Genomic DNA, 13079 nt, shown 5'->3' with positions numbered 1-13079 from the left:
ACGAGCGGTTGAATAAACTCAGTTTGTTCTCACTGGAATGACAGAGGTTGAAGGGCGACCTGATAGAGGTCTACAAAATTATTAGGGGCATAGACAGAGTGGATAGTCAGAGGCTTTTTCCCAGGGTAGAGGGGTAAATTACTAGGGGGTATAGGTTTAAGGTGCGAGGGTCAAAGTTTAGACGAGATGTACGAGGCAAGCTTTTTACACAGAGGGTCGTGGGTACCTGGAACTCGCTGCCAGAGGAGGTGGTGGAAGCAGGGTCGATAGTGACATTTAAGGGGCATCTTAACAAATACATGAATAGGATGGAAATAGAGGGATACAGACCCAGGAAGTGTAGAAGATTTTACTTTAGACGGGCAGCATGGTCGGCACAGGTTTGGAGGGCTGAAGGGCCTGTTCCTGTGCTGTACTTTTCTTTGTTCTTTGTACATCCTTCCCCCTTTAACTTTATTGTCCAATCTTCAGAATTAATCTGCTCAAACACACAGTCTAAATAAACATTATGCACACCAGTTAGACATTTGTAAATCGAAGTAGTGATTGTCAATGATGAAATCTTGAGGCTTGCAGTTTCTACTAGCAGACTTCAACTATGCACAGTTCCAAATATGGTCTTGTATGGAACTCTTCCATACGTTTTTGCTGCTTTCCATGTTCTGTTCTAGACTCTGCGCTGACCAAGGACTACTTACTTGACACTGCGGAGGGGGTGATTTTCCAATCCTCCGTTGATCCTTTTCTCTGGTCAAGCACCTTACTCTACGATGCTTGCAGATACTATCATCACAAAACTGTACAACACAGTTTTATGTCCTGACATCTCATTCACAAACTCGATCTGTCACTTCTGAAGTAAATGGTTGTACTCTGCTTCTGGCACATGGGTCATGTGATAAAGTTCCTTTTCCTTCTCTCATTTCTATTTGGCATCTTTTCCATTGACCATGTTATCACATTAGTTCTTGTGCATTTCTATTAGTGTGACCATTTTAGCAATCTTGTTCTGGTTTCTTTCTCTGCCGGAATTGTTGCTTTGTCTAGCTCTCCCTGCCACAATTTCCACAGCTGTGTGACTTTGTTTCCCAAATGTAGCCTTCTCGATCTCTCACTCAATTGAATGCTTCAATCCGATGATTAAGCTGTTCTTCTTGCTTTCTGATTCTCTGTGAGTGCAAGTTTTACTCTTAGTCCATTTGTCGTGTGTAAACGTTTCTCCATCAGCCTTGCAACCTTGACTTTCAGCTCTTTGCGAGAAATGTCCAATCCACTTGACATTTATCGGCAGCTTAACACTCTGCTTGCCACTGAACACATCGGAGTTCTTCCTCAATCACCCGTGGCTTTTATCTGTTATAATAACTTACTCTTGCTGAAGTGAACCACAATCATTCATTAGTCCATCGCTCTGCATTTGCAATCCATTCAGTTTGACTGTTTCTGAGTTTCTTCCAGGATTCGCTTCTAACAACATTTGATAACTATCTCTCCCTTATCATGCTTTGCATGTTTTCAGACAATTGCCATGTTTCTTTTGTTATATTTGCATCGAACTCTATATCTACGTCAATATGGTTATACTTATGACAGAATTCACCTAAATTGTTAACTTGCCATTGAAAGAGGCCCCCGCGGCAATTCTCTGCCGGCAACTGGCCGAGTTCCCGCCGGCGTGGTTCTAACATGGTTCCACCATGGTGGGGGGCGGGGGGGATTCTTCAGTGGGGGGTCCTCCAGGACAGCCAGGCTTGTGATCGGGGGCCATGTTTCTACAGCCAAGAGTGGTCGGACTTTGCATGATCCTACCACTTTAGTCACATCACATCCAGTCCCCATTACATAGAACATAGAACATAGAACATTACAGCGCAGTACAGGCCCATCGGCCCTCGATGTTGCGCCGTCCTGTGAAACCCCTCTAAAGTGCCTCTGCACTATTCCCTTATCATCCATATGCCTATCCAATGACCATTTGAATGCGTTTAGTGTTGGCGAGTCCACTACTGTTGCAGGCAGGGCATTCCATGCCCTTACTACTCTCTGAGTAAAGAACCTACCTCTGACATCTGTCCTATATCTATCTCCCCTCAATTTATAGCTATGTCCCCTCATGCTGGACATCACCATCCGAGGAAAAAGGCTCTCAATGTCCACCCTATCTAATCCTCTGATCATCTTGTGTGCCTCAATTAAGTCACCTCTTAACCTTCTTCGCTCTAACGAAAACAGCCTCAAGTCCTTCAGCCTTTCCTCATATGATCTTCCCTTCATACCAGGCAACATTCTTGTAAATCTCCTCTGTACCCTTTCCAATGCTTCCACATCCTTCCTATAATGTGGCGACCAGAACTGCACACAATACTCCAAATGCGGCCGCACCAGAGTTTTGTACAACTGCAACATGACCTCATGGCTCCGAAACTCAATTCCTCTACCAATAAAAGCTAACACACCGTACGCCTTCTTAATAACCCTCTGAACCTGGGTGGCAACTTTCAGGGATCTATGGACATGGACACCGAGATCTCTCTGTCTTCCTGTTATTCCTTCCAAAATGAATCACCTCACACTTTTCTGCATTAAACTCCATTTGCCACCTGTCAGCCCAGCTCTGCAGCTTATCTATGTCCCTCTGTAACTTGTAACATCCTTCTGCACTGTCCACAACTCCACCGACTTTAGTGTCATCTGCAAATTTACTCACCCATCCTTCTACGCCCTCCTCCAGGTCATTTATAAAAATGACAAAGAGCAGCGGCCCCAAAACAGGTCCTTGTGGTACACCACTAGTAACTGGATTCCAGGCTGAACATTTCCCATCAACCACCACCCTTTGTCTTCTATCAGCTAGCCAATTTCTGATCCAAACTGCTAAATTACCCTGAATCCCATGCCTCTGTATTTTCTCCAATAGCCTACCGTGGGGAACCTTATCAAACGCTTTACTGAAATCCATATACACCACATCAACTGCTCTACCCTCATCCACCTGTTTGGTCACCTTCTTGAAGAACTCAATGAGGTTTGTGAGGCACGACCTACCCTTCACAAAACCATGTTGACTATCTCTAATCAAATTATTCCTTTCCAGATGATTTTTTTTTTTCTTTTTACTTTATCTGAGTTACAAAGCCAGGGCTCAGAGTGTGGACAGAGGCGAACCCCTAATCCAGCTCCTGGCCTGCTCCAAAAACCAATTCAAATTGAATCCAATTCATGGTCCCCATAAAGGAGACATACCAGATCTGAACCAAAAGGCTCAATCTACGCTCGATCTTAGCCAAAAGGCCGAGAAGCGATCCTTTCCAGATGATTATACATCCTATCTCTTATAAACCTTTCCAAGACTTTTCCCACAACAGAAGTAAGGCTCACTGTCTATAGTTACCGGGGTTATCTCTACTCCCCTTCTTGAACAAGGGGACAACATTTGCTATCCCCCAGTCTTCTGGCACTATTCCTGTAGACAAAGATGACATAAATATTAAAGCCAAAGGCTCAGCAATTTCCTCCCTAGCTTCCCAGAGAATCCTAGGATAAATCCCATCCGGCCCAGGGGACTTATCTATTTTCACAATTTCCAGAATTGCTAACACCTCCTCCTTATGAACCTCAAGCCCTTCTAGTCTAGTAGCCTGTATCTCAGTATTCTCCTCGACAACTTTGTCTTTTTCCTGTGTGAATACAGACGAAAAATACTCATTTAGCACCTCTCCTATCTCCTCGGACTCCACGCACAACTTTCCACTACTGTCCTTGACTGGCCCTACACTTACCTTAGTCATTCCTTTATTCCTGACATATCTATAGAAAGCTTTAGGGTTATCCTTGATCCTACCTGCCAAAGACTTCTCATGTCCTCGCTTGGCTCTTCTTAGCTCTCTCTTTAGAGCCTTCCTAGCTAACATGTAACTCTCAAGTGCCCTAACTGAACCATCACGTCTCATCTTTACATAAGCCTCCTTCTTCCTCTTGACAAGTGTTTCAACTGCTTTAGAAACCCATGGTTCCCGCAATCAAAAAGGATGGCCGAAAAAGGGGTCCATATTGTCAAGCGGTTGCTGTGCAAGGCTGCAGACTCAGCCTCGGATTTCAACCTGGCGCTATTGGCATACAGGACTCGTCTGTCTCCGGCGCAGTTGCTCATGAGCCGCAACCTGAGGACGACTGTTCCAGCCGTCCATGTTCCAGACCTTGACCACCTCACGGTGCTGCAGAAGGTGCAGCGATCGAGGGACCAGCAAAAGATCACGTATGATGCTCATGCCACGGATCTGCCTGCGCTGGCTCCAGACGATGTTACTCACATTCAGCTGCCTGAGTGCTGTTGGTTGGTCAGCCCCAGCTGTTGTCGTCAGACAGGCTGCTCCCAGGTCGTTCGTTGTCCAAATGGCTGATTCCTCCATTTTACTGCGCAACAGGAGGACGCTGCGTAAAGTTCCCTGCCCATCACCTGTTATTTTTATTAATATTTTCTTTCCCATTCCACCACCCTTTCCCCTCTGTGTTGTTTGTATGTGTGTTTGTGTAGAAAATGGAGGGAGTGAGAAAGAGAGGTTTGGGAAAGGGGTATTAGATAGTGAGTTACATTTTCTGTCCATTTAATTGTAATACTGTACATATTAAAAGGCTACTTGTCTTGAAGTTACGAACTTGGTGACTGTAGTTTATTTGGTCCAACCAAGGACCACGGGTATTTTAAATAAAATCTTATTTAACCTGTGTTGTGACTCCGGGTCAAGTGGGATTAGAATTTACCGCACAATAGCCCAGGGCATCGTGACATGGTTCCAGGGTTCTTTGGAACGGTGGACCGCGACACTTTGGGGGACAGTGGCCGAGATTCTCCGACCCCGCACCACGTCGTCCAGACGCTGGCTCGCCGATTCTCCAGAGCCGATTCTCGGGTGCCCGCAGTATCGCCGCCGCACCGGTCTGAGGGGTTTGAAAGCGCCCCCCCCCCCCCCCCCCCCGGCGATTCTCCGCGCCTCAACGGCCTGAATGCCCACCGGGTTTGGCCAAACCCGCCGGCATAGGTTACTCTGGTCCACCTGGCAGGACCTGGAAGTTCTGTCTGTGGGGACCGTCCTGGTGGGGGAAGGGGGGCTCCGACCCGGGGGGGGGGGCTCCAAGGTGGCCTGGCCCATGATCGGGGCCTACCGATTGGTGGGCGGGCTATTTCCATGGGGCCTATGTTCCTCCGTGCCGGGCCCTTGTAGGGCTCCGCCATATTGCCCGGGGGCCGGTGCGGTGACGGGAACCCACGTTCATGCACGGACTCGCGCTGGCCGTAGTGCACATGCACAGACCCGCGCCAGCCGTGCCGTGCCGGATGGAGCAGCAGAGACCACTCCGGCGCCGACCAAGCCCCTTAGGAAGGGGTGAATATCTGACAATCGAGGACCATTGAGGCGGAGTGGTTCGCGCCTCTTTTCACACCGGCGTCAGAGCTTGACCACGGGCTTCGAGAATCCCGGCCAGCAATTCAGCGCAGATCGGGAAAATTTCCTCTCATGGTCGAACTGCAACCAAATACTTTCCAGATAGGTTTCCCCACCACAAAGTGCTTCTGGTGCTACACTACCTGGACTACTTGATCATGGGCTCTCCCATGTTTCTTACAGACCAAGCACTCAACTAATGCACCACCAGCAAATTCTTCGTCAGCTCGATGCTCTGGTCCACCGGCAGCGCACACACACCTCCGGGTTTCCCGACAACGTGAGGTGGCCACAATGGGAGACCCCATTGGCCGGCTGCCGAATGGAAAATCTCGCTGCCAGCGGGATCGTGCCACACCGGGAAACACAGCCAGCGGACCGGAGAATCCCGCCCACGGTGTGGGGGGAGGGGAGCCCAGCTGCGGGACCTCACTATTAGGTTGCCTTCTCAAAATGGTGGATAGGTGTGTGATTTATTATCAGGTTCAGTAGCCCACCTCCCTTTCCCCTCTCTGTTTGTGTATGTGTGTAGAGAGTGGGGGTGGTTAGAATATACACAATAAAAGGTTACTTGTGTTAAAGTTACAAACTTGGTAATGGTAGTGTATTTGGCACAACAAAGGACCTTGTGTATTTTAAATAAAATCTTATTTTACCTGTGTTGTGATTCTGGGTCAAGTGGGGCTGGAAGTGACCACGCACTGGCCCAGGGTGTCGAGACAGTCCTACATGAGCGCCATGGATAAAATCTTTGGTGGGGTGTATCACTCTGAGGTAGGAAGTTCTCTCACCCGTCACAAAACGTCTAAGACCATAAGACATAGGAATAGAATTAGGCCACTCGGCCCACTGAGTCTGCTCCGCCATTCAATCATGGCTGATAATTTTCTCATCCCTATTCTCCTGCCTTCTCCCCATAACCTCTGACCCCCTTATTAATCAAGAACCTATCTATCTCTTTCTTAAAGACACTCAGTAATTTGCCGTCCACAGCGTTCTGTGGCAAAGAGATCCACAGATTCACCACCCTCTGGCTGAAGAAATTCCTCCTCGTCTCTGTTGTAAAGGATTGTCCCTTTAGTCTGAGATGGTGTCCTCTGTTGATTACAACAAAGTGACTCAAGTGTGAAGGGAGATGAATGGGACAATGCAAACAGCTGGGCATGTGCGGAAGCTGTCAATCACAGCCTAGTAAAATTAATATCAAAGAGAAATGAATGAATGGCTTGCAGTTCAAATATCTGAGGGGGTTTAAACCCAGCTGACTAGTTTTCTCTTTCCAAGAATTGACAGGTGCTACTTGGTCTGCCTGCGCCAGCAGATGTATTTCTTTCAGACACGTTTTAAAGCAGTGATTTCTTTTTTCACTGCCTCTGTCTGGACTGCTTTCTTGTTTCCAAACAGGAATCTCTTTTCTGGGAGGCTCCCAAACAGGAATCTCTCTTCTGGGGGGGCTCCCAGACAGGGGTCTCTCTTCAGGGGGGCTCCCAGTCGGGGTCTCTCTTCTGGGGGGCTCCCAGACAGGGGTCTCTCTTCAGGGGGGCTCCCAGACAGGGGTCTCTCTTCTAGGGCGCTCCCAGACAGGGGTCGCTCTTCTGGGGGCTCCCAGACAGGGGTCTCTCTTCTGGGGGGCTCCCAGACAGGGGTCTCTCTTCAGGGGGGCTCCCAGACAGGGGTCTCTCTTCTAGGGCGCGCCCAGACAGGGGTCGCTCTTCTGGGGGCTCCCAGACAGGGGTCTCTCTTCTGGGGGGCTCCCAGACAGGGGTCTCTCTTCTGGGGGGCTCCCAGACAGGGGTCTCTCTTCTGGGGGGCTCCCAGACAGGGGTCTCTCTTCTGGGGGGCTCCCGGGCGGTGGTCTCTCTTCTGGGGGGCTCCCAGACAGGGCTCTCTCTTCTGGGAGGTTCCCTAGGAAATCCCTCAAAATTCTTGCCATGCACATATTTACATGACTAAGGATTGAGAATCGCTTCCTGATTTGTGCTCCCAGCGTGAATGTAAATCAGGTGCAATTCAGCTCCAGTGGGAGAACGTGGGGCGGGATTCTGCCTCCTCCCAGATCTGTTTTCCGGTACAGTGCGCCCCCACCGGCAAAGGGATCCGCTGCCCTGGCAGCCGGTCAATGGGGTTTCCCACTGTGGGCACCCCCCCGCCGTCAGAAAACCCGCGGGCGTGAGTGCGCTACCGGCGAAGCAGAGGATCCTGCCAACGGAGAATCCCGCCAATAGCCTCCCAAATGGAGAATCCTGCCCAGGGTCACAAATGTTTAACTATTTGGGTGAATTCACCACCTCCCCAGCCGACTGTTCCTCAGCGGCGAGCCGCCGCCAACAACGGGTTTCTCCATTCTGCCACTGGCCAATGGGGTTTCCCATTGCGCAGCTGGCGGAAAAGAAAATCGTGCCGGTGGAGAATTCACCGCATTTTCTATTTGCTTCAGTTTTCGGTTACGTTTATCCATCTTTTTTCTCTTCACTCTTACTTCTTCTGCTGTGATTTGTCTTACTGATTGATTGCAGCTTTATTGTTTGCTTGTAGTTCATTGCCAAAACTTCAAAGGAACCTCCCATTATGATACAAAGGGATGGAATGCAACTGAGTCCTGTTGCCTTTGGTACATTACTTAATCCTTTAGGGTCCCCTGGTGCCCTTTTTCTGGGTTTTCTCTCTGGCATCTTCCAGGGTTTTCTGTGTTCTGCCTCTCTGGCATTTTCCAGTGCTTCTCCTCTCCGCGGTTTTTTACGGTCCACTCTGAGTCTAGCGTTGCCTCTTCCTTGAGGGCTTATTACCTCCTTTGAGTTCTTCATTGCCTCCATGAAGGTCTTGCATTGCTTATGGGCCAGCTTTTCAGGGTTGCTCTCAATCTGGGGTCTTCTTTGATTTTTCTATCCTTTGTATTTTGTTCCTTATTGTGTTTGTTGCATAAAATGTTGCACAACTTTAAATGCATTATCGCTTTAAGACTGACAACCTTTTTTGTAACTGTCCACACCTGTTGTTTCACTCTCTCTGTCTGCGCTGTTCCCATGTTTTTGGAGTTTTGGTATGAAACTGGCAGGTCCTCCATTGAACCTTTTTTTTTTACTTTTAAAACTTTTTTCTCTTAGAACATCTTTCAGCGATTTCTGCAACTCTTCTTCTTTTAGCTACCTTGTGAGTCCTTTTTCTTTTCTTTTGATGTGTCCGTTCTTTCCTTTTGTCTATTTCATGAGTCGATCCGGCGCTCTCAAGGTCCAAAGGCTGTTTTTTCAAAAAACTCATTCACTTCTTTTCTTTTAACCAGATGGAGGCCTTTTCTTTGAAAAACCTCAGAACATTACTGCCTGCAGTCCACCAGTGCAGGGATTGCAAACCGGACACTCCCACAGGTCCTGCTCGGATTGAGAGCCTGGAGCCTCAGCCTCTTCATTTTCCCCCGCTTCTAAGACAGGTTCTGCTGTTCCTTGAGGCATTCTGTTTTTCATTTTACTTTAAAAACTGCTCTGTGTGCTCTCCTTTCTTTAAAAAAAACCTCTGTGGCAATGCTTTGCCTTTTTCTTCAGCTGAAGTTTTACTTCCTCCTGAATGGCTAATCTCCCATCATCCCTCTTTCTCTTTATATATATATGACCAAACCTTTACTAGTCACACTGGTCTTATTACTTTGTCTGCCCCTTAGGGTTAGGCACTAGCTCAATAACTTTCTCTGAGTCCACTCACCCAAAAACAGGGATGCAGGCGAGTATCCCTCAATTTCCAAACTTCAATTGAATCGGATACTCACGGGTAGGCTGTGCCATCACAATTTAGCCCATCCTCGTCGCCAGAATGTTGTGTAGTGGCACTTCAAGCGTCGTCAAGACACTTCAGGCGTTGTTAGGAACAAAATGTGATTTGCAGCCCGAGGCTGCCATGGAGCAGCAACCAGGACCACCTCCCCACCCACCCCACCCCAACCCCCGGCTGTCTCTTAAAGAGACGGACATCACAATCACTACATAAAGAACCACCATTTTATCGGGTATTTCAAAATAAAGTAAATCTATACAAAGGGGAAAAAGTCCTTGTCAATAATCTATCCAGGCCCATCCCTGAAAAACTTTAGTGAAAGGTTTTGGGTAGGCAGTGGAGAGAAACTGCCTGGTGTTGATTCTTGGGTACTTTGAAAACTCAGGAAGCCGTGAGACACAGAGAACAGAAGGGGAAAGAGAACAAATGAAAGAGATAATCGAGTATACCACTGTCCTACCCAACCTGGACCAATATGCGCCACTTGGCACAGTTGTATGATTTTTCTGTGTAATGTTATATTTTCTTAAACTCGGATTAACCTCAACATACCAGTCACTCGTTTTTTTTATAAATTTAGATTACCCAATTATTTTTTCCAATTAAGGGGCAATTTAGCGTGGCCAATCCACCTACTCTGCACATTTTTGGGTTGTGGGGGCGAAACCCACGCAGACACGGGGAGAATATGCAAACTCCACACGGACAGTGACCCAGAGCCGGGATCGAACCTGGGACCTCAGCGCCGTGAGGCGGTTGTGCTAACCACTAGGCCACCGTGCTGCCCTATACCAGTCACTCTTGATTAGAATATTAAAATGAGTACATGCCTTCATCTCCAACAGCACAGTCTGAGGACTCCCCATTTTCTCTTTGAACAAAGGCCCAACCGGCCTCTGTCCAACACTAGCACTCTCTTCTGCTTGGCTGAACCTGCTCTCGCAGTGAGCAAACTCTCCTTTAACTCCACTCACCGCCTTCATATGAAAGCTGTTGCTGCCCAAATGGGTCCCAGCACGATCTGCCTTTTTGTTCCGTCCTAATCAGTGCCTCCCACAAAACTATTTTTCCAATGCATTGCTCCTTTCTCCTCTCACCCTAAACTGGAGAATTTAATCAACAGCACTTCCAATTCCCCCACCGCGCCCCACCACCCCTCACTCTTTCTTTCACCGTCTTTGATTCTTCCCTTCCTCAACTGCTCTCTCTCAATTTCTGGGGATAGGCTATCAACCACTATTCACCATTAGTCCACAAACTCCCAAATCTATCGCGACTACACTTCCTCACACCCTGCTTCCTGTAAGGACACCATTCAATTCTCTCATATTATACAAATTTCTTGCATCTGTTCTGGTGATGCAACTTTTCACATCAATACTTCTGGTAAGTCTTCCTTTTTTCTTAACCAAGGATTCCTGCCTACCAGGGTTTACAAGGTCCGCAGTCACACCTGTCTCACATCCCATACTTCCGCTCTCACCCCTCCCTCTCCTTCCCAGAATCTGGACAGGGTTCCCCTTGTTCTCATTTCCTGCTCTGCCAACCTTCATTCACAATGGATCATCCTCCACCATTCCTGCTACCTCCAGCCTGCTGTCACCACCAAACACATATTCCTCCCCCTTCCCATTTCAGCATTCCAAAGTGTTCTTGGTCCACTCCTCAGTCACCCTCATACCCTCAATTCCTTTAACACCCTCTACCCTTGCTATGGTACCTTTCCAAACAAGGCCTCAAGCCCTCCTTCCAGCGATTTATTGTACTTCTTTTAATTTAGTACACTATGTTCACTGCTCACAATGGAGTCTGTTCTAAATTGAGGAGATTATGGACGGGCCCCATCCCAAGACAGGAAATTTGCACCCAAGGTCAATGGACCAATAAATGCTCTGCCAAATTTTCCATTCCAAACGCAACATTTCCAATGGCGGGCAGGACCAGAAAATATACCTCTACCAGTGTTTGTGGAGCACTTCTATTCAATGAGTAAGCAGGATCCTGAGTCACCTGACATTATAGTTCTTCAAGTTGATTTTGTGCCGCCCTCTATGTCCTCAGCCTCCTGCATTCTTCCAATGAAGATCGAAGTGAGCTTGAGGAACTACTTTGCTCAGGAAGACGCCAGCTTCCAGACTCAGCACCGAGTTCAACAATTTCAGACCATAATTTCCAGGCCCATTTTGTGCTCTTTCCTTTGCATATTTGTTTTATTCTTGTTTTCCCTTGTGCCTGCTTTTGGATGGCGGCTGTTCGTCATGCTGCCATTCACACCTCCTCTGGACACACTTTTTATTCCTTTTCTTGTCCCACTCCCTTTGGCCCTGCGCCACTAATCCTTGTCACTTAACCGTGCCTACCTTCCACCTCGATCACAGATTTTCCCTGTTGTTCTTTTCCACCCTCCCCTCGTTTGCCTACTAAAAACCTACTAACATTAACTTTCTGATGAAAAGTTATTGACCCGAAACGTTTGCTCTGTTTCTCTCTCCCCACGTGCTGCCTGACCTGCTGAGTATTCCCGGTATTATTTGTTTTTATCTCGGATTTCCAGCAGCCGCAGTATTCTGGCCCTGTGCTGTGACAGATTTTCCAGGTCCAGCTGTAGCTGTGAATTGCACAGGCCGTGCCACTCACATAATTTGCATCTGATTTAAATATGAATGACCCATAATACAGCAGACCTCATCAGAGGGGAACTAATGCTGCGCTTTCAGAATTGGCTGTGTTTCATGGCAAAAACTCATCGGCATAACAGTTGAGATTTTGCTTCAAAGCTAGCAGCAAAATGTAAACTATTGAGAATCGAGCAGCTGAATCAAAATGTTGACTTGTCCACAGTATTAGAAGTATTACCAAAGTTGGTTTGTGGCCCTGAAGGCTTAACGGCTGCTACTCTGCAAACAATTGCAAAGTGACAGAACTAATGTGATATCAGCAGTAAAATGGAAGAGGTGGCACTCCATATGTACAATATAAAATACCAGAGGCCATGCAGCCAGCTACATTCGATCTTCAAATTCTGCTGACTGCCATGAATTTTAAGAGTGTATCAGAAACTCTCAGCAGAATTACAGCAATACTTCACACTGCAGTACCCATTGTTGGATACAATATTTATAACTGAATAGTTACAATATTCTGACTGAAGAATAGCATTGCTGGCCAAACTTATAATTCAGCATACATTTTAAAACTTTTTCTGCCTAGCTCCGTTGATAATACTTTGAGCCAAACAGTGCATTGTTTCAATCCCTATTCCAACACTTAAACACATCACTGCGACACTGGTCTGAGCCAGAGGCTGGGATTTTCTGCGCCCAATCGGGACAAATGTGTTCGGTGGCGAGCTTGAAGAATCTCGCGTTTCCTGGAAAATTAAATCCAAGAAGCGAGTTTCCCCTTCTCCCATCAAGGGCAGGCTCTGATTCCCATTGTTGAATGTAGGAAGCATCTCATTGTCACGGCCACATGCCAGAATCATCCCCCTATATCAAATTTAAATCCCACATTAGCATGAGTATACAAAGGTCTGATTTACAACTGCTTTTCAAAGGTGTGTATCTGGTGACCTGAACTTCAAGGGGAACATGGAGGTGAATCCACACAACTTAACACAGAAGTCACAAGGATCCCAATGCAAGAAAACCGCTCCATGGATTTGGGGGGGGTTCACAAGCAGGACTCCACACCAGCCTCTTGTTGGCTGGATTGTGGTGTTTGGCACGGGCGACATTGCCGGAGAAAAGGGAATCTCATGGCAAAGGCATCAGTGCCGAAGAAAAATGAACCACGGAGCAAGGACAATAGTTCTAGAGAGGAGGGAATCTCAGGAAAAAGGCGGCAGTGCTGGAGAGAAGGGAATCTCGG

The sequence above is a fragment of the Scyliorhinus canicula genome, chromosome 7 (genome assembly GCF_902713615.1).
Source record: "Scyliorhinus canicula chromosome 7, sScyCan1.1, whole genome shotgun sequence".
Taxonomy (NCBI): Eukaryota; Metazoa; Chordata; class Chondrichthyes; order Carcharhiniformes; family Scyliorhinidae; genus Scyliorhinus; species Scyliorhinus canicula.
This window is presented reverse-complemented; position numbering follows the sequence as displayed.